Genomic DNA, 27,270 nt, shown 5'->3' with positions numbered 1-27,270 from the left:
ACAGCAGGCCCACGCAGGGCTCCAACTGTGAGATCGTAACCTGAGCCGGGAGAAGAGTCGGACACTTAACCGACTGTGCCACCCTGTTTGTTTGTTTTTTAATTGAAGTACAGTTGATAAGGCTTCTTTTATTTTAATGCCCATCCTAGGTTTAATGTCCAACAGGTTTAACGTGTTTCGGCTATTTAAATCTTTGGGCATGCAGCATGCCTCTATTTTCAGGGTGCTGAGGGAGAGAGTGGCGGGCAGCTCCCCCAGAGGAAGGAAGGGCTGCAGGGTGGGCTCTGGCCAGCAAGGTGAGTTTGATTCTTAGGGTTGCTGACTGCTTCCTTCAAGCGCAAGCCTGGGCTACCCCTAAAACTGACCAAAGATCAGTTACTAAAAACATCAGTCATGCAGAGATGGCCAAGACAGAATAAAGAAAACAGTTGTAAGACAGTGTGCATAGTGCAGTCCTTTCCTGTAAGACAGACTATTGTTAATTGTGTGGATGTTAATAAATGTACGTACAGCAGGGGAGACGGGGTGGTTCACCTCTGACTCTTGACCTCAGCCTAGGTCATGATCTCACGGTTTGTGAATTCGAGCCCCCTCTCTGCCCCTCCTCCACTTGCGCGCACACGCACGCGCGTGCACTCTCTCTCGGTCTCTTACAAATATAAATAAACATTTAAAAAGGTTTTAATAAATGTAAAGAGAACATTTTGGAAAGCATGCTGTACGTGATACCAGGCTGCATTATGGGAAAGTGGGTAATGTTTTAACAAAAAATACTTATTAGTTCTGTCGTCCAAAAAGGGAAGTGAGGAAAAAAAGAGAAATTCAGAGAATATAACCTCAGGGCACCCGACACAATGCCCCCAGGGTCACTTCCTGCACCGCGGAGTGGAGCTGGGGGGCCAGACCGAGAGCGTCGCAGCTTCTTGGGGGGGGTGGAGGGGGGGGCTGTGCGCCAGTTCAGTGTGGTGCATCTGCTTCCTTCCCACCAAGACGGCTGCACCTGGGGACCCTGCTCAGGAGTCCCTGTGCAAGGTGTGCAGCTGGGCGCTTGGCTGCAGTGAGACGTGCCGCCCTCCCTCCTCCCCCCTCCCGCCGCCCCCAGCCTGGCAGGGGTCTGAGTCTCCAGGCCCCGCCGCCCCCCCTCCCCCGGAGCCGGCCTGGGGCCTGCCTTCCGCACGGTGTGCGGGGGAAGTGCGGGCCTCGCGCTGAGGCAATTAGGGACGCACTCCGCAGGTGCGCTCAGGAGCCCTGCTCTTCAGTGCCACCAGGCTATCGTTAAAAGCAAGGGACCCTGCGGGTGAGGAAGGGGTTGTGGTGCCACTGCCCTCCCTTCCCATTTGTACCTTCCCGCCTTCACAGCCTGGCCGTCAGTGGGACTCATCCCACAAAGGGCTGTCCCTCTTTGTGGCCGCTCTGTCACCAGCCAGAGCTGTCAGGTACGTCAGTCATGATGCTTTGTGGCCATGTCACCGGCATAATCAGCAAGATTAGGTGGCCACAAAGGGCCGTGAATGAGGTGGTAATTGTGTTCAAGGGAAAGGAGACTTAAAGAAAGAGAGACTTTCTTTTCTCACAAGACCCATGAAAGAAGTGACAGCTATATTTTAAAGCTGGAACAAGATAATTGCAGTAAGAGATCTTTGTATGTTCTCTGACGAACGCTGCGCACTCACAATAAATATTCAAACGCTCAGTGTGTGTTGTGAACACCAGATAACCATTTGCAGTGAAACCATTTACATTTGCTATTTTGGAAGTTCAGATCCAGCCCTTGAACTGAATCAGCGGACCACACAGCCACCAGGACCTGGGATCGGCGGCGCGGTGCCGTGGGAGCCGCTCTGCGGAGCGCGTGTCCCCCCATCGTGTGCAAGGCAGCTGCCTATGTCCAGGGTATCGCTCCATTGCCTTTCTCTGCTTTGGTCTAAAAGGGAAACCTGGCCACGTGGGAGTGGGTAGGAAGAGGGAAAAGATAATACAAAAAACAAAACAAAGTAAAAAACCCAAACCTGCAGTCAGCCCACCTTGGGAAAAAAAACAAACTCTTCTAGCACAAAATTAGTAAAGTCCGTCATGGAAAGATACCAAAACTTCCCAATATACAGCTCTTCCTGAAAATGCTTCATCCGGTCTGGGATTGTGTATCCTGCCAGGGGACTGGACTATCACAGGGCAGGGCCAGGAGCTCCTCGTGGAGGGGACAGGAGTGAGGGCAGGGCCTCGCACGAACCCAAGGACCCCGTGCAGGCTGAATTTGTTGGCCACTTTGGGCCTCAGGTCGAGGAAGAGGCATTTGACACAGAGGAATTCCCTTCGCGAAGCCGTTCGGTGTGGTGAAGGCAGAAGAAGACCCGACCACAGAGCCACGCTGAAGAAGCCACTATTCAGGAAACAGTGCTTGCTGGCTTTTTTTGAACATCCTAAATTGAACCTTTGGACACATCGAAGGCTGACAAATTCCATGTCTCACAGGTTCATCACATCCTGTATCAGGCCTTCAAAGTTTCCTCCCTCCCTCCCTCCCTCCCTCCCTCCTTCCTTCCTTCCTTCTTTCCTCCCTCCCTCCCTCCCTCCCTCCCTCCTTCCCTCCTTCCTTCCTTCCTTCCTTCCTTCCTTCCTTCCTTCCTTCCTTCCTTCCTTCCTTCCCTCCTCTTTCCGTTCTTTCTTTCTTCTTTTTCAGTTTAGACTTGGCATCTCTTCAAGTTGCTGAAGCTCAGAACCACACACAGACTCAGCGGCCCCCGGAGCTGTGGCAGCAACCTCTGTGCACTCTGCAAGCTTTTGTGTCCTGCAGGTTTCCTGGACAAAAAGCTACAGGGGTCCCATTTAGACACTTCTAGCAGCACTCCATTTAGAGGGGGCAGCTTTTCTCACTGAAGCACCCTCTTCTGAGCACATTCAAACAATCCAGTTTGCTTCCACTCTTGGTGCTAGAAAATGCCCAGAGGGACCCAGAGACTAGCCCCCAGGAGCCGCTTACCACAGGGGGTTTTCCTTTCTATATAAGGTGCCCCCCGAGTTTCTGCCTGAAGTATCTTTAGTCTTGACACCGAGTATTAAGTGATGTTCCTACATCCTCGGCCTATCCATCCCTCTGTGGGTTCCAAAACTCCACATGAGACAATATGAAGGCAAAAAGAAAATGGCTGTGGAAGCTCACTTAGCTTTTGGCAAGGGCTTGTGCCTCCAGACCCATCTGAACTCACCATTTGCCTGGTCTCAGGAGGCCCGATTCTGACCCCTGTGGGGAGCCCGTTTTCATGCAGGTTCTCCTGTACTGATAAAAACGAATGGAGTCAGAGCACCTTTAGGGAACCCTAAAGCCGAGGGGCAGAAGCACCTTCCTAGGACCACTCGCCAGGGACACACTGAAGCCAGGCGCAGGGGAGGAAGGCAAGCTGGAGCTGGAAGAATGCTGAATAGGACAACTAAAAGGATCCAGGGGCGGAAACCGCTTTCACAGGTGGAGAGATTTGGGAGATTGCACCTGCAAGGGGAGAGAGAGCCAGCGAAAACCTGCTGTCACCTCCCAGAATGACACAGGGAGAGCAGGCACCTCCCCCCACATGCACACCTTGAATTCTGAAACGTATAAAAGGAGGCACATCTTATTTGCTTCCTATTTGAGCCCAAAGCATAAAATTCAGTCTTACTGCAGTTGTCCTGCAGGCTAAAGTGTTAGCGTTAAAAGTGTTTTGCTAGGGGCACCTGAGTGGCTCAGTCGGTTAAGCCTCCACCTTCGGCTCAGGTCATGATCTCACGGTTTGTGGGTTCAAGCCCCACGTTGGAGCCTGCTTCAGATTCTGTGTCTCTCTCACTCTCTGTCCCTTCCCCACTCATGATCTGTTTCTCTCTGTCTCAATAATAAATAAACATTAAAAATTTTTAAGAAAGAATGTTTTGCTAGATCTAGGTTCTGGCGAGGTTGGCGGGCCGGCTGGGGTGGTTTCTGGCGCAGTGTATATCCTGGACGTGAGGGAAGGAGCTCACCCACCACTCTTTCTCGGACTGGTCCTGGGCGGAGGGTTGGCGTGGAGCTCATTCCCCCGCCAAAGCCAGTGGACGCCCCTTCCCTCCGTCCACACAGCCTCCAGCCTTACCGTCTGATACGCCCCACTCCGGTCTCTCACTCTCTGCCCTTTATTCTTTTCTCCTTCTCTTCTAAAAATCCACCTCCAGCCTCAGTTTCCGCCCCCCCTCAAGTCCCTCCAGGTGGCTAGACTACGCGCTAGCCCACCTGCTCTGGGGTAAGGATGCAGAGTGACGCAGAGGACAGGAGGGGGCGCTGCAGCAGGCCTCCTGGCTTCAAGTACCTGGCGACCAGACCTTCAAGCCTTTCTGCTCTGTGCCTCTTCCGAGCAGTAAGGCTCCTAATAGTTCTTCCCCTGCAGGCGGTGAGCGTGTAATGGAAGGGCTTAGAGCGGAGGGTGGCTGTCGCTGGCTGCCACGCTCGTGAATCTCTTGGTTTTGGACAGCTGTCTCAAGGGGGCAAGTTTTTGGTGACCTCGACTAGGCTCTCCCCCTTTGGAAGGGCCGTGTTCTGTTTTGGTTTTGCCCATTTGTTTTGTGGGGGGTGGCTGGGGGAGGGGCAGAAAGCCGGGCTCCTGGAGAGTGTGCCTAATGCAAGGTCAGGCCTGTGATCGCTGGGCGGCCACGCTGAGCGCGGGCTGCAGGTGCACCTGCTGAGCCGCGCGCCGATGCGCCCTGCTCTGTGTCAGCCCGTCTGCGTCCGCGGGAACACTGCACGCCCTTCTGGCGCAGAACGAAGGCTCGCTCACTTCTGAGCCAGCGTGCTTTGATTTTACTCTGTGCTCCCAGCGGGGCCACAGGAAACGGTGACGATTTCTTGCCCAATTCCTGGCTCTATACAGGTGTCACCTCAGGTGTCCGATAAAGAAGGTGAAGGGAGGTGTTCGGCGCTCAAGTTTCACAGGGGAAGATGCCAGCACAGACAGGCGGCACCACCCACAACAAGGAAGAGTTGAACCCACGTCAAGAGACCAGAACACCAGATGGTAACTAGACTTACCTTAGGATCATTTCATAATACACACAAATATCAAATCACTACCGTGCGCACCTGAAACTAACAGGATATTTTATGTCCCTTATACTTCAATTTAAAAAAAGAGGCAAAGAGAGTCAGACAGAGAGGGAGGGAGAGAGAGAGAGTGAGAGAGAGAGAGAGACAGAGACAGAGAGAGAGACCAACTACAGCAGCCTGAGGCACTTTGGTTGGTTCCAAACAAACCACCTGTAAAAAGACACTTTGAGACAATGAAATTGGCAAATGGATGAAGGATCGAATACAAAAATGCTGTTTATTTAATTGGGTGTGAGGATAATAATTTTTTAAAATGCTCTTATGTCAGTGGTATATACTGAAACATTTATGGGAAAATGATACACTGGGATTTACTATACATTCTTTGGCAAAGCAATAGACGAAAGCCGGGAAGGGCAGAATCATACAAAGGAGAATCTGAAGACTGTTGATAATCCTGGAAGGTGGGTAATGGGTTTGTAGGTCTGCATAGTCTCTGGTCTTTCTACCTTCGTCTATGTTTAAAAATGTCTATAATAAAAGGTGAAGAGTAAATCACAAAATAATATTTGATGTAACCATTTTTTCTCATATTAAGTAGTGCAGAGGCCAGGGCAGTGCTGATAGCCACCCCCGTTCTGGCCTCGGCCTCTGGTTTCCTCTGCCCAGAATGTCTCCCACAGACCCGTATGGACACCCTCACCCCCACATCACTCTCTCTGCCAGGTCTTCCCTGCTGTCCCCCCCAAAATGTCCCTTGTCCCTTACCTCCTTTCCTCTCCCCCTTTAATTTTCATGGTAGCATCTTTTACTTACTAATATTCAAGGCAACAGAAAAACACAGAGAGAGCAGGTTCTATTGGGCTCATGTGTGTGCAATGCTGAGGTGCGTGCAGGGCACATGGGAGGCACCCCCCAACCCACCCCACGCCCCAGGGCATTTGTTGGATGAATTGTGTTGCTGGTTTCCTGTCAGCTGCGCCTACCTTCCAGGCACCGGAGGTCTCTTTTCCTGTGGCACAACACCTGGCATGCCTCCACCTTTCCCTGGACACCCAGGAGATGCCTCTGGGGCCCTGGCTCCGGCGGTGCAGCCTCGCAGGGGCCAGGGCACCCTCCAGTGCAGTGGGAAGGGGAGGCTCCACCTCCACCGTCCTGATTTGGTCCCCTCTGGGCACTAACAGCTCCACCTGTCCATGCACTTGACCGACCCCCTCGCACTGGTCCTGACAGAGCTATCTGCCGGCAGGCTTATTTAGTGTTAGGGAACTCCATCTTTTCAGGGGAGGAAGTGAGCCTGTGTCATGTCCTCAGTGGAACAATTTGACACCGAGAAGCGCTAGAAACATTTTGGAGACTTTAACCAACTTGGGTAACCACTCTGTCAGGGAAGCTGAGGCCCCTCTAAGCACAGGCCCCTCCCACAGGGGGTCCAAGATCAACACGGTTCTCCTCCACCTGGAGAGGCAGGACCATATCCCTCAGCTCGCTGCTTGGCCCAACGAGTTTTCTCTTTTTCCCCACAGACTCTCACTAGGTGGAGAAGTCGCACTGTAGCTTGCTTGTGGAGACCTGTCCGCCAGAGCGGAAGTAGGGGATCGGCTTTCACCGGACGTCTGTGTAGACACCTGCCCAACTCCACAGGGACACACGCACAGGGGTCTCTGCTGCAGCGTAGTCTGTAGTGAGCCAGCAGCACCCTGGACGATGCCAGGGGGTCTGCCCAGTCCCCCCATACAACAAGGATGCCATGCGACCAGGAAAGGAAAGGAGGGGGTCTGTGTTTTGATATAAAGGTCTGAACTATAACATTGAGTGGGGGAGAAAAGTTGCCTACCAACAGATACAGCACATTTCCCTTTGTAAGTAGATGGAAAGACAGACGTGTGTAACAGTTATGTATATGTAAATTCAGGTGATATTAGAGGCTTTCTTGGAGTCTTGGACATTTCTTGTTTGGCACTAGAATTATGGGTGATTTATAATTTCATCCTGTTTTTCAAAATTTCTAACATCTAAAAACCACGTAAAGAATATCAGTGCTGCTGACAATCGGATTCCACCATGAAGGCTGAGAGAGGATGCCAGCAAAAGGAGGCATCCAGCTGGGCACGTTGGCATGGGCTCAGGACATGGTGTGGTGGCATCAGGGCCACACCCGGCTCCTCTGCCAGGCTCTGTAGAATGACTGCTGAGTGACTGTCCAGCCCAGAGTGGCTCCATACCCGTAGAGCTGTCAGAAGGCATAGTGTGTATCAAGGGGACCCAGGGTGAGCACACCCTTGCCTGGGCCATTGGTGGTAAGAGACCCAGGACCAGAAGGGAGCTGGCTGTGGGTGCTGCCCCCTAGGAAGCAAGGGCCCGTCTCCAATCACGGGGTTTCTTCTTTTGTGAAACAAACTAAGCATACTAACCCCGCCCTTATCACCAGATAAGAGCCTGGAGAGCTTCAGGATTGTTTCCCTCCTCTTTGTCATGAAAATGGGCAGTGCAAAGACTTTATACCAGCAAACAGATCTCTGCTTCCCAGCCCCGACAGCTGTGTAGGTTCAAAATGCTTTCTCTCTTTCTCTCTCATAGGGCCTACAATGACAAAGAGATGAAATCATGTATATTAAATTTAAAAAATTAATTTTTGGTTTTCATTCTGTTACATAAAATTAGTTCTTTTTAGGCAGATTATATTTGGAGTAACTTTTATTTTTATCTGTTTTTTTTTTAAGTTTGTTTATTTTAAGAGAGAGAGAGAGAGACAGTGTGAGTGGGGGAGGGGCACAGAGAGAGGGAGACACAGAATCTCAAGCAGACTGCCTGCTGCCAGCACAGAGCTCCATGAGGGGCTTGAACACACAAAACCAAAGATCATGACCTGAGCCAAAACCAAGGGTCGGATGCTTGACCAACTGAGCCACCTAGGTGCCCTAGGAGTAACTTAAAAATTTTTTTTTCTAATGTTTTATTTATTTTTGAGAGAGAGAGAGAGACAGCATGAGCAGGGGAGGGTCAGAGGGAGACGGAGATACAGAATCTGAAGCAGGCTCCAGGCTCTGAGCTAGCAGTCAGCACAGAGCCCCATGAGGGGCTCAAACCCATGAACTGTGAGATCATGACCTGAGCTGAGGCCTGTCACTCAACCGACTGAGCCACCCAGGCGCCCCAGGAGTAACTTTTAAAAATAGGTAAGATAAAAATAATAACCTGAAGTGGAATAGAAGCAGTATGGTAATTAGTGGTTCTTTTCATTCATTATGTTTCTACAGGACTGTAGCGTCTGCAGTGAGCTCATTATTTGTCACTGCTGAAACTGATATTCAGAAAAGGACACAGTTCAAAACAACAATAAAGCTTCCACTGCTTTTTAAACATTTTTTTGCAGAAAGTTGAGCTTTCTGACTTATTTTACCTAAAACTGAGTTATATTCACTGAATTAAATATTGATTATAATTTAAATCTGGAGATGACTGTAAGTTTCTCTACGTCAAAGTTCCTAAGATTCTTATGTAATTCTTAGGTAATTCTTAAGCGCAGATTTTCCCAAAATGTATTCTTCAGGGAGATAGTAGCTTTTTAACATTCCATAAGTCACGTTGCATACATTCTCTAAGAATGCATTGGAATGATTTTTGAAAAAGTTCAGGTAAATGTGCCCTAATTACTTGCCTGGGTGATTATCAACCAGATGTTTAATTTCTGAAAAAAGTTGTCAAATTTATTATACAATGGTAGGCAGTGGTCAGAGTGTCCCAGGAAAGTCATAGTTAACTTACTTCTAAATGGGAAATTTGCCTGATTAGAAAGTTTTGCAATTCATTATTTTGTGTGAGTAAAAATTAGTAAAATTCCAATTCTTCTTTTAGAGCACTATTTTAAGTTCATGTTTATAACTTGACCCTTTCAAGACTCATTCAAGTAGGCCAGATTATTCCAGCATGAAATAGTTCATGTACTTACTTAGACCTCTTCATCTCAAAGGCAAAGCAAATTTGTTCATTTCATGCATAGCCCTTAATGGAATTTATAATCTGTACTAATTGTTTAAGAGTTTCATTTAAGCAGAGAGGCGACTTTGTTCTGAATACCCATGGGGACGAAACAACATGACTACGTCTATTTCCAGGGATTCCTCATGATAATTCCTTACAATTCTGTTCACCAACCCACCTGGCATACTTAGTCTGATATAGATTATGGTACAGAGATGACTGATGAATATCTTCCTTTATTTAGTTAAAGTTTTCAAAATTAATTGTTGATATAACATTTCAATGCAGGAGTATTTAGGCTTAAATCTGTGGAGGATCTCTGCGCAAACAACTACAAACTTGTATAAGAGAAATCAGAGACCTAAACAAATCAAAGGATGTACCATGTTCATGGATTGGAAGACTTAAATTGTTGAAATGATGAATCTCCCCAAACTGAGTTTTAGATTTAATGCAAGTTTAATCAACATCCTATCAGAATTTTATGTAGATATTGATAAGAGTAATTCAAAATTATGTGGAAAAGTAAAAGGAATAGAAAAGCCAAACAATTTTGAAAAAGAAGAACAAAATAAAAGGAATTACACTACCTGATTTCAAGATTTATTATAAAGCTACAAGAACCAAGAGTAGTGGCAAAATGATAGACGTATATAGATCAATGGAACATAATGGGAATCCAAGAAATAGACCCACACAAATATATTCAACAGATTTTAACTGCAAAAGTAATTAATGGAGAAATGACAATCTGTTTAACAAATGGTGCTGGAATAATTGGATGTCCATATGGAAAAAAAAGAACCTAGACATATACCTCACACTTGGTATAAAACTAAATGAAAATGTATCATGGACCTACACATACATAGTCAATTAATTTTTGACAAGGGTGCAAAGGCAATTCAGTGAAGAAAATATAATCTTTTCAACACATTGTGCTGGAACAACAGGACATCCATATGAAAAAATTAACTTTCAGGAGCTTGGGAAGATGGCAGAGTAGGAGGGCTCTAAACTTACCCTGTCCCACATTTTCAACTAGATACCATTCACGTTCATGTAAATAAACTGAAGAATGATCTGAAGACTGGCAGAACAGCTTCCACAACTGAATGTAGAGAAGCAGCAGCATCTGAGAGGTTAGGAAGGGCAAAAGTGGTGGTCAGGAGCAGCCCACAAGAGGGAGAGAGCTGCAGCTGTGGCGAGGGGAGAGCACCAGGGAGCCCACATGAGGAGGACAAATCCCCATAAACCTAGCTTTGAAAACCAGAGAGGCTGAATTCCCTGATTTTGAATAACCAGCAGGACTTGGAACCTGGAAGTTTAAAAATCAGCTGACTCACCAATGGGCCAGCCTGGAGGGCTTGAGATGGCTGGGTTCCCGCCCTTACAGAGACAGCAGTCCATGGGTAGGCAACAATTTGCACCATGCCTGGAGCAAATGGGAGAAGGATCTGTTTATTCTGATTTTGGAGCCTATTGGGGGACTTCTTTGGAAACAAAAGAGAAGGCAAGCACCATTTTCCTACCCAGCCCCCCTGGCATGAACACAGGCCCTGCCAGAGGCAGTCTGCACGGACACTTGCCACACACCAGCTAGCAGTGTGCCCTGCCCATGTGCTCTCCTGAGGACTTACCCACTCCAAACCTGGTGGCCTGGGCCCTGGGCTCAAGGCAGACTTTCTTAACTCTTGAGACTGCTACATGCAGATGTTCTATATAAATCAGATAATAACCACAAATGAAAAACAGTACTATATGTGCAAAATAAAGAGTAGGGAATCCAGGTATGTCAATAAAGAAAACCAGCAAACCATGAAAGACAGAAAGAGAAGAAAGGATCTGAGAAAAACTACAAAAACAACCACAAAGCAAGTAACAAAAGGGCAATAAATACATATCTATCAATAATTAATTTGAATGTAAATGGCTAAATGCTCCAATCAAAAGACACAGGGTGAAAGAGTGGATAAAAAAAAACAAGACTCATTTATATACTGCCTACAAAAGACTCATTTCAGACAAAGAAACCTGCAGATTGAAAGTGAAGGGATAGAGAAACATTTATCACACAAATGGATGTCAAAAGAAAGCCGGAGTAGCAATACTTACATCAGACAAACTAGATTTTAAAACAAAGACTGTTAAAAGAGACAAGAAGGATACTATTTAATAATAAAGTGGGCAATCCAACAAGAAGATATAACAATTAACATTTATGCACCCAACATGAAAGCACCCAAATACATGAAACAGTTAATAAAGTTATGTAGATTTTCATGTAAAAATACATGAAACAAACATAAAGGAATTAATTGATAGAAATACAATAATAGTAGGGACTTTAATACCTCACTTACATCGATGGACAGATCATTCAAACAGAAAATCAACAAGGAAACAGTGGCTTTGAATGACACACTGGACCAGATGGATTTAACAGATATATTCAGAACTTTCCATCCTAAAACAGCAGAATACATATTCATTTCAAGTGCACATGGAACATTCTCCAGAATAGATCACATGTTAGGCCACAAAGCAAGCTTCAAGAAATTCAAAAAGATCGAAGTCATATCATGCATCTTTTATGACCACAATAGTATGAAACTAGAAATCAACCACGAGAAAAACTCTGGAAAGGATACAAATACATGGAGGCTAAATAATATGCTACTAAATAATGAATGAGTCAACCAAGAAATCAAAAGAGAAATCATAGGGTACTTGGAAACAAGTGAAAATGAAAACTCATTGGTCCAATATGTTGGGGATGCAGCAAAAGTGGTGCTCAGAAGGAATTTTCTAACAATACAGGTCTACCCCAAGAAGCAAGAAAAATCTCATATAAGCCACCTAAGCTCACACCTAAAAGAGCTAGAAAAAGAAGAAACAAAATCCCAAACCAGCAGATGGAAGGAAACAATAAAGATCAGAGCAGAAATAAATGATATAAAACAAAACAATAACAACAAAAAAACAGATCAATGAAATCAAGAGCTAGTTCTTTGAAAAGATCAACAAAATTGATAAACCTCTAGCTGGGCTCATTAAGAAAAAAGAGAAAAGACTCAAATAAACAAAATCACAAATGAAAGATGAGAAATAACAACTAACACCACATAAATACAAACAGGTATAAGAGAATATTATGAAAAACTATGTATCAGCAAAATGGACAACCTAGAAGAAATGGAAAAATTCCTAGAAATATACAAACTGCCAAAAGGAAGAAGTAGAACATTTGGGTAGACTAATAACCTGCAAAAAATTGATTCACTAATCAAAAACTCCCAAAAAATAAAGTCCAGGAACCAGATGGCTTCACAGGGAAATTCTACCAAACATTTAAAGAAGAGTTAATAGCTATTCCACTCAAACTATGTCAAAAAATAGAAGAAGGAAAACTTACAAATTCATTCTATGAGACCGGCATCACCTTGGTACCAGATAAAGACACCGCAAAAGAAAAGAACTACAGGCCAATATTTCTGATGAACATAGATGCAAAAATCCTCAACAAATACTAGCAAACCAAACCCAACAATACATTAAAAAAAATCATTCACCACAATCAAGTAGGATTTATTCCCAGCATGCAGGAGTAGTTCAGTATTTGCAAATCAATCTGATACATCACATCAATAAGAGAAAGGATAAAAGCCATATGATCATTTCAATAGATACAGAAAAGGCATTTCACAAAGTACAACAACCATTCATGATAAAAGCAAGCCCTCAACAAAGTAAGTTTAGAGGTAACATACTTCAACATAATAAAAGCCATATATAAAAAGCCCACAAATGAACATCATACTCAAAAGGGAAGAATGGAGAGCTTTTCCCCCTAAGATCAGGAATAAGGCAAGGATGTCCACTCTCACCACTTTTACTCAACATAATACTAGAAGTCCTAACCACAGCAGTCAGACAGCCAAAAGAAATAAAAGGCATCCAAATTGGTAAGGATGAAGTAAAGCTAACTCTTTGCAGATGACATGATACTATATAGAGAAAACCCTAAAAACTCCACCAAAAAAACTACTAAAACTGATACATGAATTTAGTACATTGCAGGCTACAAAATTAGTATGCAAAAATCTGTTGCATTTGAATACACTAATAATGAAGCAGTAGAAAAGTGAAATTAAGAAAACAATCCTTTTTACAACTGCACCAGAAATACGATACTGGAATAAACCTAACCAAAGAGGTAAAAAACCTGTACTCTGAAAACTATACACTGATGAAAGAAATCAAAGACGACACAAGGAAATGGAAAGGCATTCCATGCTCATGGGTTGGAAGAACTAATTTTGTTAAAATGTCCATACTTCCCAAAGAAGTTTACAGATTTAATTCAATCAGCATTTTTCACAGAGCTAAAACAAATAATCTGAAAATTTATATGAAACTACAAAGGACCTCGAATAGCCAAAGCAATTTTGAAGAAGCAAAGTAAAGCTGGAAGTATCACAATTCCAAACTTCAAATTATATTACAAAGTTGTAGTGATCAAGACAGTATGACACTGGCACAAAAATAGACACACAGATCAATGAAACAGAATAGAAATCCCAGAAATAACCCCCCAATTATATGCTCAATTAATCTTTGACAAAACAGGAAAGAATATCCAATGGGAAAAAGACAGTATCTTTAGCAATGGTGATGGGAAAACTGGTCAGCTACATGCCAAAAAAAAAAAAAAAAAAAAAAAAGAAAGAAAAGAAATTGGACCACATTCTTACACCATACACAAAAATAAATACAAAATGGATTAAATGTGAGACGTTAAACCATAAAAATTCTAGAAAAGAACACAGAGAAACATTGACATTGGCCATAGCCACTTCTTACCAGATAGGTCTCCTGAGTCAAGAGAAATAAAAGCAAAACTAAACTATTGGGACTACACCAAAGTGAAAAATTTCTGCACAGTGAAGGAAACAGTCAAAGCTAAAGACAACAGAATGAGAGAAGATATTTGCAAATAACATATTCAATAAAGGATTTGTATGCAAGATATATAAACAAGTCATACAACTCAACAGCCCCCAAACAAATAATTCAATTTAAAAAATGAGAAGACACAAACAGACATTTCTGTAAAGAAGGCATCCAGATGGCCAACAGACACATGAAAAGATGCTCAACATCACTCATCATCAGGGAAATGCAAATAAAAACTAAAATGTGATATAGGGGCACCTGGGTGGCTCAGTCAGTTAAGCGTCTGACCTCAGCTCAGGTCATGATCTCACAGTTTGTGGGTTTGAGCCCCGCGTCGGGCTCTGTGCTGACAGCTCAGAGCCTGGAGCCTGCTTCAGATTTTGTGTCTCCCTCTCTCTCTGTTCCTCCCCTGCTTGTGCTCTTTCAAAAATGAATAAATGTTAAAAAAATTAACAATTAATAAATAAAATGAGATATCACCTCACACCTGTCAGAATGGCTACAACTTAAAAAAACAACAACAAGAAACAAGTGTTGGCAAGGATGTGGAGAAAAAGGGAACATTCTTGTACTGTTGGAAGAAAAACCTGATGCAGCCACTCTGGAAAACAGTATGGAATTTCCTCAAAAAGTTCAAGATAGAATTACCTATGATCCAGTAATTGCACCACTGGGTATTTACCCCCCAAATACAAAAGCACTAAATTAAATGGAATATTTATAGCAGTATAATTTACAATAGCCAAATTATGGAAGCAGCCCAAGTGCCTATCGATAGATGAATGAATAAAGAGGATGTAGTACAGATATAATGAATATGATCCAGCCATAAAAAATAATGAAATTTTGCCATTTGCAATGACATGGATAGAGCTAAAGAGTATAATACTCAGCAAAATAAATCCATCAGAGAAGGACAAATACCATATGATTTCACTAATATGTAAAATTTAAGAAACAAAACAAACAAGCAAAGGAAAAAGAGAGAGAGAGACAAACCAAGAATCAGACTATTAACTATAGAAAACAAACCAATGGTGGGCCACTTCGGAGGCTCAGTTGGTTAAGCATCTGACTCTTGGTCAGGATCTCTTGGTTCTTGAACTCGAGCCCCATGTCGAGCTGCACACTGGCATCGTGGAGCCTGCTTGGGATGCTCTCTCTCCCTCTTTATCTGCCCCTCTCCTGCTCACAAGCATGCACGTGCACTCTAAATAAATAAATAAATAAGTAAATAAATAAAAACATAACAACTGAAGGTTACCAGAGGGGAAGTGGGTGGGAGGAGGGACGATGTAGGAGATGGACACGGAGGCGTGCACTTGTCATGATGAGTGCTGGGGGATGTACGGAAGTGTTGAATCACTGTATTGTATACTAGAAACTAATATAACACTGTATGTTAACTCTACTAGAATTAAAATTAAAATTCAATACAATTTAATGCCAGGTTACAGATATTTGCCACTTTAATATTCCAAACAATCTGGACGTGAGCATTTGATAAATAAACTTTAAGGCAAATATCAAAAAAAAGAAAAAATTAACTTTAATGTGTCCTTGCACCGTATACCAGAATTCTTATACTAAGGACGGATCTGACTTAAATGTAAACTTTTAGGAAAAAAACACAAGAGAAAATGTTTGGGACATTGAGAAAGGCAAAGAGGTTTCAATGCGATAGAAAAAATAAGATCCATAAAAGAAAAAGTTGATAAATTGGGCTCTATCCAATTTAAAACTCCTGTTCTCCAAAAGGCACTATTAAGAGAATGAAAAAAGGAGCCAAAGACTGGGAGAAAATATTTGATATCACATACATGACAAAGGACGTGTGTGCATCACATGTGAAGAATTCTCAAAACTAAACATAAGAAACATTTTAAATGAGGAAAAGATTTGAACAGACTCTTCATTAAAGAGACACAGACGGCAACTAAATCCAGCAGTATCTTACTTAATACCGTTAGTCCTTAGAGACAGGCATATTAAAGCCCCAATGAGACACCAGTGTACATTTAGCAGAACAGCATAAAAAAATTAAAAAAAAGAACAAAAAGTTGGCATTACCAAGTGCGATGAAGATGTGGAGGAACTGGAATTCTCATTCAATGGTTGGAATGCAGAATGATACAGTCACTTTGGAGACAGTTTGGCAATCTTTTATTAAATTGAACATGTAGATACCATATGACCAGCAATCCTATTCCTAAGTATTAACTGAAGAGAAATGAAAACGCACTTATGGGAAAATCCTTACAGGAATGTTTATAACAGTTTTATTCTTAATAGCCGAAAAACTGGAAACAGCCCAAATGTCTTTCAACTGGTGAATGGATAAACGCCATGATGAAATACTTCTCAGCAATAAAAAGGAACAAACTACTGATAGATGTAATAACGTGAATAAATGTCAAATGCAGTTTGCTAAGTAAAAAAAAAAAAAAAGCCAAACTCAAAAGCTGCATACTGTCTGATTCCGTTTATACGATATTCTGGAAAAGACAAAATTACTGGTACAGAAAACAGATCAGTGGTTTCTAGGAATTACACGTGGACGAGGGGTTGATTACAAAGAGGCAGCTTGGGGAAGTTTGTGGGGTGATAAAGCTGTTTTGTGTCTTGATGGTGATGGTGACACATCACTTTGTGCATTTATTTATGCTTTTAGAACTATACACCAAAGAGAGTAAATTTCCTGCATGTGAGAATGGAAGTGAAACTGCAGCAACAACAAAGGAATGATGGAATGTGTCTCTATCCGTCTTTAGGATGAGTTGTAGGGAACATTAAGTGGAAACAGGAAGGGCAGAATGGTCTAAGTTATATGCTACCTTTTATCTAAGAAAGGGGAGATGACCAGCCAGGTCCTAAGGCGGTGCCCATAACTACAACCAGTGTGCACACACCCTGTGTTGCTCCCCGTGATCGTGGGTGGCCCTCTAAATAGAATCAGATCACACCTGGGATTATGTTACCTGGCAAAAGAGAGAGCATCTGGGGTGGGTCAGACCTAATCAGATGAGCCCTTTAAAAGCTGGGGGGTTTTCCCTGGAGTTGCAGAAAGAGACCTAGAGATGAGCTCCTGCTGGTCTGGAAGAAGCAAACCTGCTTCAAGGAAGCTGAGAGAGGCCTCCAGGAGGTGAGTGACTAGCAGCTGACAGCCAGCCACAAACCGAAGGCTACTCAAGGAGTGAGCCGAGAAGGGCACTCCAAGCTCCAGATGAGAGCACAGAGCAGCGGAGATGTTGATTTCACCCTCAGGAGATCCTGAGCAGAGAGCCCGGCGTGCCGGCTGCACTTCCAAACTACAGGATGGTGACGATTTTTTATGCAGCCACAGAAAACTAGTCCAGGGGCCTACAAGTACAAATGGATATTTGCTTATACTTTTCTAAAATGAAAGAATAAAAACACTAATAAAAATCATTATATTAGTGTGAGAGAGGAAACAGGACGAAAGTTACACTAACTTGAATGTACTTTGCTCTATAGATTTGACTTTAAAACCATATAAACATGTTACGTTATTATAAATCAATATTAAAGTAAAGGTAAGAAAATCAATCTGTAAAAATAAAAAAATTAAAATAAAACAAGTGAAACTAATTCATACCACACAAAGAGAAATTACTCCAATGACTTTAGGTTTTAATAATTTAATTGTACACCCTAGTGGGATATATCCTAAGGCCAAAAAGTATTACAAGTGCATCTTCAAGTCTGTTGTGAGAAATTGTATATGAGCAATTAATCATATGATTACTACTAATAATATTATGGGTATTGATACTCAAAAGCTATTAAGTTTGGTAGGCTAAAGCAAATATTTAATTGTATTATATCATTAGAAGCCAAAATTTTCAATGGAAGAGAAGAGAAAGAAAGAAGTATGAAATTAAATTAAATAAAAACCCTTTAATACTAAGATTGAATTGGGAATAGTAGAGTAACCTCATGCTATGTTTCTTTTGAAAAAATTTATTTCCTGGCTCAGTCTGTTGAAAAATGCTACAATCCATGTTAACTGAGGAGCAAGGGGCCCCCACGCCTTCCAGGAAAAAGAACCAGACGTCCCTGGAGAAATACTGCTTTTAGGCCTGAGGAACAACGTGTCCAGAATCTGGAACCCCTGTCTCACCAGAGAGCAGGGAAGCCATCACAGACAGCCAGGGTCGTGTCTAAAGGACTCAGACGCCAACTTGAAGTGGTTTCCTCAGGCCACAAATATGACCATTTCAAGATGAAAAAGGATTGAAACACGTTTACTACGTCTAAATCCAGGACTTCATAATAATACCAAGATAAGCAAAAACCACAGCTCATCCCATACCTTTGAAGGATGCTAAGAAACCAATACTTTGTTTCTGAAAACTTGTAAATAAAAGAATCCATCGTGTACTTCTCCTGCCATTGTGTTGAAACTGTCACTCACAGTAATCAACTAGTTGATAAGGGGAAATCCTTTTTCTTATAGACAAATTCCAGCTTCTGGTCTAGAATAAAGAAGGAAAAATAGAATATTAGCATTTTGCAACCTTTAATGAAACAGGCCAAGGCCTACTCCTGCCATCCGAGGTTTCTCAGACAATCTGGGCACTGCCCATGTGGAATGGGCACATCAGGCCGATGAATCAACACCCACTGCTTAATCTCAGCCTCACAAAACGAGAGACATTGTACTTCCTCCTACGGTGCACTGTGAAGTCCACACTGTAACACAGTCTTGCCAAAGAAATCAAGCCTGAATGTGCTCACATCTCTAGATTTAACTACAGTTTATAGCAAGTACAGGTGTGCAAAGAAATGTCAGTGACGGTGCCGTAGGCAGAATAATGCCCCCCCCTAAAGAAGTCCACTCTTGTGTGACGTCCCCTGACACTTGGCAAAAAAAAAAAAGTGATTTGCAGATGTGATTAACATTGTGGACTTTTGAGTCTTTAAAGCAGAGAACCCTTCCCAGTGTGGTCAGAGAGAGATGGCACCAGAGGACATGGTCAAAGGCAAGCAACAAAAGGACCCGGTCTGCTGTACAGGCTTTGAGGACGGAGCCACCGACTGTGGGTGGCTGTTAGAAGTCGGGAATGGCCCTCAGCTGAGAGCCAACAGAGAAGCAGGGGCCTCTGGCAACAACCACAAGGCACTGGGTTCTGCCAACCACCAAATCAACAGGGAAACAAGCCTTGAGAAAGGCAGGCAGCAAGCCAATACCAACTTTAGTTTGGTGAAACCCAAACGGGACCTCTGACTTCCAGAACTACAAGAGAAGACATTTGTTTTGATGAAGGTGCTAAGCTTGTGGTGACGTGTTTTCCAGGCAAATAATTTTATTTAGTACAAGTAAGTACTTTAAACATTTCTATACAATAATTTCAACAGAAATCATCCTATAAAGTTGTTTTGTGATCATGAAGAAATTACAGAACTGCTTTGAATGTCAGTTTCTTTTTCCACTAAATGAACAGACTAGACAAGATAATTCCAAATCTTCAAAATAAAATGGCCATTACCACTTTAGAAAGAGAACATTGGAATAATTAAAAGCATTTGGTTTAGATTCATGAATCCATTAATTTATTCAGCAAATATTTATTAAACAGCTACTATGTGCTGGCTGGAGACAAGGTTAGACCCTGGAGATAAGTTCTTTGTCATCATAGAATGTATCTTCCATTTCTTTTTAATGTGATTAAAAAACACAAAACATAAAATTTACCATCTTAACCATTTTGAAGTACGTAGTACAGTATTGTATTAACTATCATCACTTTGTGGTCTAATAAATCTCTAGAACTTTTTTATCTTGCAAAACTGCACTGTGGTTTTGTAATGTTTTGAATTCAGGAAGTGTGAGGCTTCTAGCTTTGTTTCTCTTTCTCAGGATTGTTTTGGTTATTCAGTGTTCTCTTTGATTCCATATGAATTTTAGGATGTTTTTCTCTATTTCTGCAAAAACACCACTGAGATTTTGGTAGGGGTTGTATTGAATCTCTTGGTCACGTTGGGTTGTATGGACATTTTAACAACGTTAACCTTACCAATCCATAAACATGGGTTTCTTTCCATTTATTTGTATATTCTTTAATTTCAGCGTTTTGTAGTTTTCAGTGTGCAAGTCTTTTGCATGCATGATTAAATTTATTCCTAAGTACCTTATTCTTTTTGGTGCTATTGTAAAAACTATTTTCTTAATTTCCTTTTCAGACTGTTCATTGTCACTACATTAAAATACAACTGCTTTTTATGTGTTTACTTTGTATTCTGCAACTTTGTTGAATTAATTTATGAGTTCTAATATTTGTGTGTGTGTGTGTGTGTGTGTGTGTGTGTGTGTGTGTAATCTTTAGGGTTTTCTACATATAACATTGTGTCATCTGCAAACAGAGATAACTTTACTTCTTCCTTTTTGATGTGGATTCCTTGCTTTTCTTTTTCTTGCCTAATTGCTCTGGCTAGTACTTTCACTTAATACTATGTTAAATAGGGTCACCAGGGTGGCTCAGTCAGTTAGTTAAGCATCTGACTTCAGCTCAGGTCATGATCCCATAGCTCGTGGGTTCGAGCCCCACATTGAGCTCTGTGCTGACAGCTCAGAGCCTGGAGCCTGCTTCAGATTCTGTCTGTCTGTCTGTCTGTCTGTCTCTCAAAAATAATAAAGATTTAAAAAAATAAAAAAAATACTATGTTAAATAGAAGTGACCAGAGTGGACATCCTTGCCTCGTTTCTGATCTTATAGGAAAAGCTTTCCATCTTTCACCACTGAGTTTGATATCCACTGTGGGCTTTTCATATCTAGCCTTCCTTATGTTGAGGTAGTTTCTCCATATTCTAAGTTTTTGGTATTTTTATCATAAAAGGATGTTGAATTTTGTCAAAAGAATTTATTGCATCAATTAAGAAAGTTATGTGTTTTTTGTTCTTTATTCTATTAATATGGTGTATTACATTAATTGATTTTTTTAATGTTGAGCTATCCTTTCATTCCAGGAAAAAAATCCCATATGATCAATCATGGTGTATACTCCTTTTAATGTGCTGTCGAATTTGGTGGCTAGCATTTTGTTAAGGGTTTTTGCATCAGTGTTCATAGGGATTTTGTTCTGTAGTTTTCATTCTTGTCTTTGTCTGGATTCATTACCAGGTTAATTCTGACTTTTTAGAATGGGTTAGGATGTATTCCTTCCTCTTTCATCTTTTTGAAACATTTGAGAAATATTGGTGTTACTTGTCCTTTAAATGTTTGGGAGAATTCATCAATGAAACCATAAGGTCCAGGACTTTTCTTTGTTGGGAGATTTTTACTACTGATTCAATCTCCTTACTAGTTATTTTGTTTCTTTGTGATTTTGCCTTGGAAGGTTTATAGTTCTAGAAATGGGTCCATTTCATCTAGGTTTTCCCATTTGTTGGCATATGGTTGTTCATAACATTCTCCTATGATCTCTTTTATTTCTGTCAAATCAGTGGTAAAGTGCCCATTTTCATTTCTAATTTTAGTTATTTGAGTCTTCTCTTTCTTTCTAGTCCATCTAGGTAAAGACTTGTCAATTTCAGTATATGTGCTGCCAAAGGGAGCACAAGACTTGTCAATTTCAAAGAAATTTTAGTTTCATTAATTTTTGTGTTGCTTTTCTATCTCTTCTCTAATGTTTATTATTTCTTCCTTCTGCTAGCTTTGGTTTTAGATTGTTTTCTCTTTCTAGTTCTGTAAGTTGTAAAGTTAGGTTGTTTATTTGAGATCTTTCCTGTTTTTATTTTTTTAATTTATTCTTTTAATGTTTATTTATTTATTTTGAGGGTGGGGTGCATGTGAGTGGGGCAGAAGCAGAGAGAGAGAGAAAGAGGGAGAGAATCCCAAGCAGGCTCTGTGCTATCAGTGTAGAGCCTGACACAGGTCTCGATCTCATAAGCCATGAGATCATGACCTAAGCCTAAATCAAGAGTAGGATGCTTAACTGACTGAGTCACCCAGATGTCCCTCTTTCCTGTTTTTTTTTTAAGTTTATTTATTTACTTAGAGGTGGGGAAGGGCAGAGAAAGAGAGAGAGAGAGAGAGAGCGAGAGCGAGAGAGAGATCCCAATCAGGCTCTGTGCTGTCAGAGCAGGACCTAATGTGGGGTTTGAACTTACGAACAATGAGATCATGACCTGAGCTGAAATCAAGAGTTGGATACTTACCCAACTGAGCCATCCAGGTACCCCTCTTCTTTCCTGTTTTTAATGTAAGTGGTTTTTAAATTTTTTTTTACATTTTATTTTTGAGAGATCGAGTGAACAGGGGCGGGACAGAGAGAGAGGGAGACACAGAATCCGAAGCAGGCCCCAGGCTCCGAGCTAGCAGTCAGCACAGAGCCCAACGCGGGGCTCGAACCCACGAACTGTGAGATCATGACCTGAACCGAAGCCGGACGCTTAACCGACTGAGCCACCCAGGCGCCCCTTTTTGTTTGTTTTAAAGAAAGAAAACATTTCCTTTTTCTTTGCTGGAGATAATCATGATCCTGAATACCTTTAATGTGTCCTCAGCATTCAGCAAGGCTAGTAAAGGAGGAGGAACCTGTCCAGAATCCTGGAAAGATGGAGAAGCAAGGGGAAATCTTAACATGAAAAAATTCTGCAATGAAAATGAAGGAAAGCTGGAAATTGAGAGCAAGCCAGAAGATGAAGCAGAGTCTGACAATGAAGGAAAATCAGATGAGGAAGAAAAGCTAGAATTGTAGGGAAGCCAGGGCATGAGAGAAAGATCCAGAATGAGGGATAGGCTGATAATGAGAGACAACCAGAAGATGAAAGAAAGCAAGAAAAGCAGGATAAGTCCAAAAAATGAGACAAAACCACATGGTGAGAGCAGGCCAGACTCCCTGGGAAAGACTGGGAATAAGCCACGAGTCTTCAAAAATCCCACAGGTGAAGATTATGTGCCCAGGAAAGGAAAAAGAAAAACAGACAGGGGGATGGAGGATTCCCCCAAGGACCATAAGGAGGACTTACAGGAAAGACACTTGGACAATGAGGAGATAATGAGAGAATGTGGCGATAAGTCAAGGCTCAGGAAGAGCTAAGAAAAAAAAGTAGAAAATGGGTTATTTTCATTGGATGCAAACAGATATACAGGATCCATTCATCCTAGAAGTGTCAGGAGAGTGAAGAGTCTAGGGAGGGGCCAAAGGGGCTTACATAATATACCATATCTTTACACCTTTGGCCTGCAATTCTAATTTCTCTGATGAGAATATTGCTGGTCCTGCTTTCCCTGATAGGCATTTGCTGGGCCATGTGCTTTAACCTTACACCTTTACTTTAGTTGTCTCTCTTCTTGCCAGCAGCCTTTTGCTCTAACTCCAGTGTTCTCTGTCTTTCAGTAGGGGATTTTCACCCATGTGCATGGAAAAGCTGTTCTGGGTCCATTGTAAAATAGCAATAAAGAAAAATAGTTTTCAGAACCACACACACACAAAATAAAGTGAAGTCTGTTTTAGGCAGAATATAGTTGAGTTATGTGGTTTTTATACATTCTGCCAACCTGTGTCTTTTGACATTCTCTTTACATTTCAAGTAACTACTGATAAGGAGGAACTTACCTTTATCATTTTGCTATTTGTTATAACTATTTGCCATTTGCCTTACAGCTTTTTTTTTTGGTCCCGTAAGTCTTGTATTACTCGTCTCTCATGTTTGATTTTTTTATAGTGAAGTGTTTAAGTTCTTTTTTCATTTCCTTTTGCGTATATTCTCTAGCTATTTTTCTCTGTGGTTACCATGGGGATTACATTTAACATCCTAAAGTTATAACACTAATTTGAATTTATACCAGCTTAACTTCAGTAATTACATATAAAAACTCTGCTTTTCTACAGCTCTCTGCCTTCACCCCTTTTGGTTGTTGATGTCATCAAATAACATCTTTGTACATTGTGTGCCCCCAAACATAAATTAATAATTCTTTAAATGCATTAGTGTCTTAAACTATGTTGAAACAAAATTTGGAATTACAAACCAAAGTGACAATAACACTAACTTGAAGAACATTAGTTGTTGTTGTTTTCTAAATGTATTAGGTTTTAAAAATTGGGCACAAAACAAAAAGAATCAGGGGCTCCTAGGTGGCTCAGTTGGTTAAGCATCTGACTCTTGATTTCAGCTCAGGTCATGATCTCACAGTTTGTGAATTTGAGCCCCACATCGTGTTCTGCACTGATAGCACAAAGCCTGCTTGGGATTCAGTCTTTCCCTCTCTCTCTTTGCCCTTCTCCCCTCTCTCTCAAATAAACATTTTTTAAAAGGTAGAATTATGAACCACTGTTACAGTAATACTAGCTTTTATAATTACCATTGTATTTACCTTTATTTAGATCTTTATTTCTTCATATGGCTTTAGGTTACTGTTTAGTGTCCTTTCATTATACCTTGCCCACTTGAGCATTTCTTGTAGGGCAGGTCTATTGGTCACAGATCTTCAACTTCTATTTATCTGAGAATGTCTTAATTTCTTCCTCACTTTGGAAGGACAGTTTTGCTAGGTAGGATTCTTGGTTGACAGTTTTTTTCTTTTAGCACCTTGAATATATCAACCCATTGCTTTCTGACTTCCACAAAGTTTCTGATAAGAACTGTTGAAAAATCTTATTGAGGATCCCTGTATGTGATAATTCTTTTTTTTCTTGGTGTTTTCAAGATTCTCTATTTTTTGAAAGTTTTATTATAATGTATCTCAGTATTAGTCTCTTCGAGTTTGAGTTCACTTAGCTTCTTGGATGTTTACATTTGTGTCTTCCATCACATTTGGGAAGTTCTCAGCCATTATTTCTTCAAATATTTCCTCTGTCTCTTTCTCTCTCTTTCTTCCTCCTAGGGACTCTCACAATCTGTATATTAGTCTAGGTGATGGTGTCCCATGAGTCCCTCAGATTCTGGTCACATTTCTTCAATCTTTTTTCTTTCAGTTCCTCAGATTCAATCATTTGCATTATTCTATATTCAAGTTCACTGATTCTTTCTTCTGCCTGCTCAGATCTGCATGTGATTCCCTCTAGAGAAATTTTCATTTCAGTATTGTAATTTTTTAGGTCCATAATTTCTTTTCAGTTTCTGTTTAGGTTTTCTACCTCTTTATAAGTGCTTTTATTTTGCTCAGACATCATTTTCTTGATCTGAATCTTCCTTTAGTTCTTTGAACATTTTTAAGAGAGCTGTTCTAGTGTTTGTCTAACATACCTGTTGCCAGGTCTAGTATACCTGTCACTGTTTGATTTATTTCTTTCTGTTGATTTATTTTTTTCCTCTGAATGGACCAGACCATAATTTCCAGTTTCTTTGCGTGTCTTATTATTTTTTGTTCAACACTGAATATTTGAATGTAATAATGTGGTAACTTTGGAAATCAGATTCTTCTCTTTCCCCAGGTTTTCTGGGCTTTGCTATTGTTTTTGTTTTTTTAGTTCTTGTTGGTTTTCTCTGTGGCAATGGTCATTGTGAGTGTAAATTTAAGGTCTTTTTAGGTCTTTTCTGAGCCTTTCTTTGGGCATGTATGGTTACTTTCTAATATTCCTCCTATATACAATTGTTTTTGAATGTCCTAGTCTTTAAGCCTGGCTCCCCAAAGGGAAAAAATAGAAAGATGAAATGTGAGGAGGAAGGTGGACGTTGGTTCTTTAAATCCCCATGAAGTCACTTCAACCAGAGAGAGGAGGAGCTTGCTACAACTGGGCAGTACAACATGGCTTCTCACTTCCGTGTCTGCTCTTCTGTGATCAGAAGCAAGAATCAGCAGTCAGGGCACATATCTCCAGGGACAACGTCCTTTCTGCCCACCTTGGATCCTGCAAGTTGCAAGCAAGCTACTCCAGGAACACATGCTCAGCTGTCTGTCACATGGCTGAGGGACAGGGGATGGGTAGCTGCTACTGTGCTAAGAGCTAAAATTGACTTAAATTAACTAAACCTTTTTATCCAAGCCTTCCCCTGGAAGTTGCAAGCCTTCAGCAGGCTCCAGAGTTCCAAAATAATTATAGCAGAAGATTCTGCCAGTGCAATTACTGTCTAGGTGGGGAGACAGGTTCCTGGTGCTTCCTATGCTGCCATCTTCCCAGAATCTGTTTCTTTCTTACATTTTCTTTGTCCTTGTTTATGTTTTCATTTTTTCATGTATTTTCCCCCTAATTTTCCTTGATTATCTATTTGTAGTCTCTTGTAGTGCATTGAGCTTCTTAAGGATGACTTTTGAGTTCTTTGTGAGACAATTCATGTGTTATTTCTTTAGGATCAGTCTCTGGAGATGTATTTTTTCCCCTTTGTTTGGGCCATGTTTCCTTGTTTCTTCATGTGTTCTTTTTTTAATAAAAAATTTATGCTTTTCAACTGGCTTCATACAGGAAATGACCTCATCAATCAGCACAGTTAGGGATGCTGGGGGACTCTCAAAACTTTTCTGGGGATATGTCTTCTCTGGGCTTGTATGGTCATCTCCCAATAAGAGAGATTTGCTTTTTTTTTTTTTTTAGAAACGCATAATCTCTCACTTCCTCTGGTGTCTGTTTATGGTACCGCAAGTCCTCTGGTGCTACAACAAGCCTCCGAGCTCTCTTGCTTTCCACAGCCCCAGGTATCCAAAGTCTGTTGGTTCCATCAGCCTTCTGAGGCAAGTGAGACCAAAATCAGTCCCTTAGGAAGTCTCTTGAAAAGTTGGAATGTTGGATGTAAAATTCACACTTTTTTTCCTCTTGAGGGAAAAGCTACATGTAGGATGCTTTCTCCCTGTTGCACCAAGCTTTACAGCTTGGGGAAAAGATTATTGGGTTGAAATTAAATAGCTATTCTTACCTGTTTCAATTAGTCTTTTCTGATCTTTGAGCTTCCCTGGGGGTAATCCGACTTATTTCTTGGTTCCTAGAATTCTCATAAAGCTTTCTTGGACCGTGAGTTTTGTTCAGTTGGTATCTCTGTAGGGAACTGAGATCTGGGGCTTCCTATTTTGCCATCTGGCTGATATAACTCCCTTCTAGTACTTCTTATGACAGCAATAGAAATTAATGTGGACATCAAAAGGATGCAGCAAGCAAAATTCTTGAGGAACTAAAGAACTCTACTAAGGAGTCATGTCCTGAAGGGCCTGAACCTCACTTCCCTTACTTCACTGTGAATGGGGAAATCAGCTGACTAACAAAGTATTAAGTGTCCTGCTTGCATAAGGTGTTGACCAATGTAATGGACGTCTTGGTCTCTGAATTTTGGTGATGACCGTCTTGCTGGCCATCAGCCTGCTGATTGTTGTGGACAACGGGTGACA

At 41.6% G+C, this 27,270-nt stretch overlaps 1 pseudogene; it reads left to right on the top strand.

The window, feature by feature from the left end:
* Positions 1–22,588: 22,588 nt before the first annotated feature.
* On the top strand, positions 22,589–23,203 carry LOC115277464 (annotated as a pseudogene).
* Positions 23,204–27,270: the final 4,067 nt, after the last annotated feature.

Source organism: Suricata suricatta, chromosome 14 (assembly GCF_006229205.1).
Source record: "Suricata suricatta isolate VVHF042 chromosome 14, meerkat_22Aug2017_6uvM2_HiC, whole genome shotgun sequence".
NCBI classification, from domain to species: domain Eukaryota; kingdom Metazoa; phylum Chordata; class Mammalia; order Carnivora; family Herpestidae; genus Suricata; species Suricata suricatta.
This window is presented reverse-complemented; position numbering and strand designations above follow the sequence as displayed.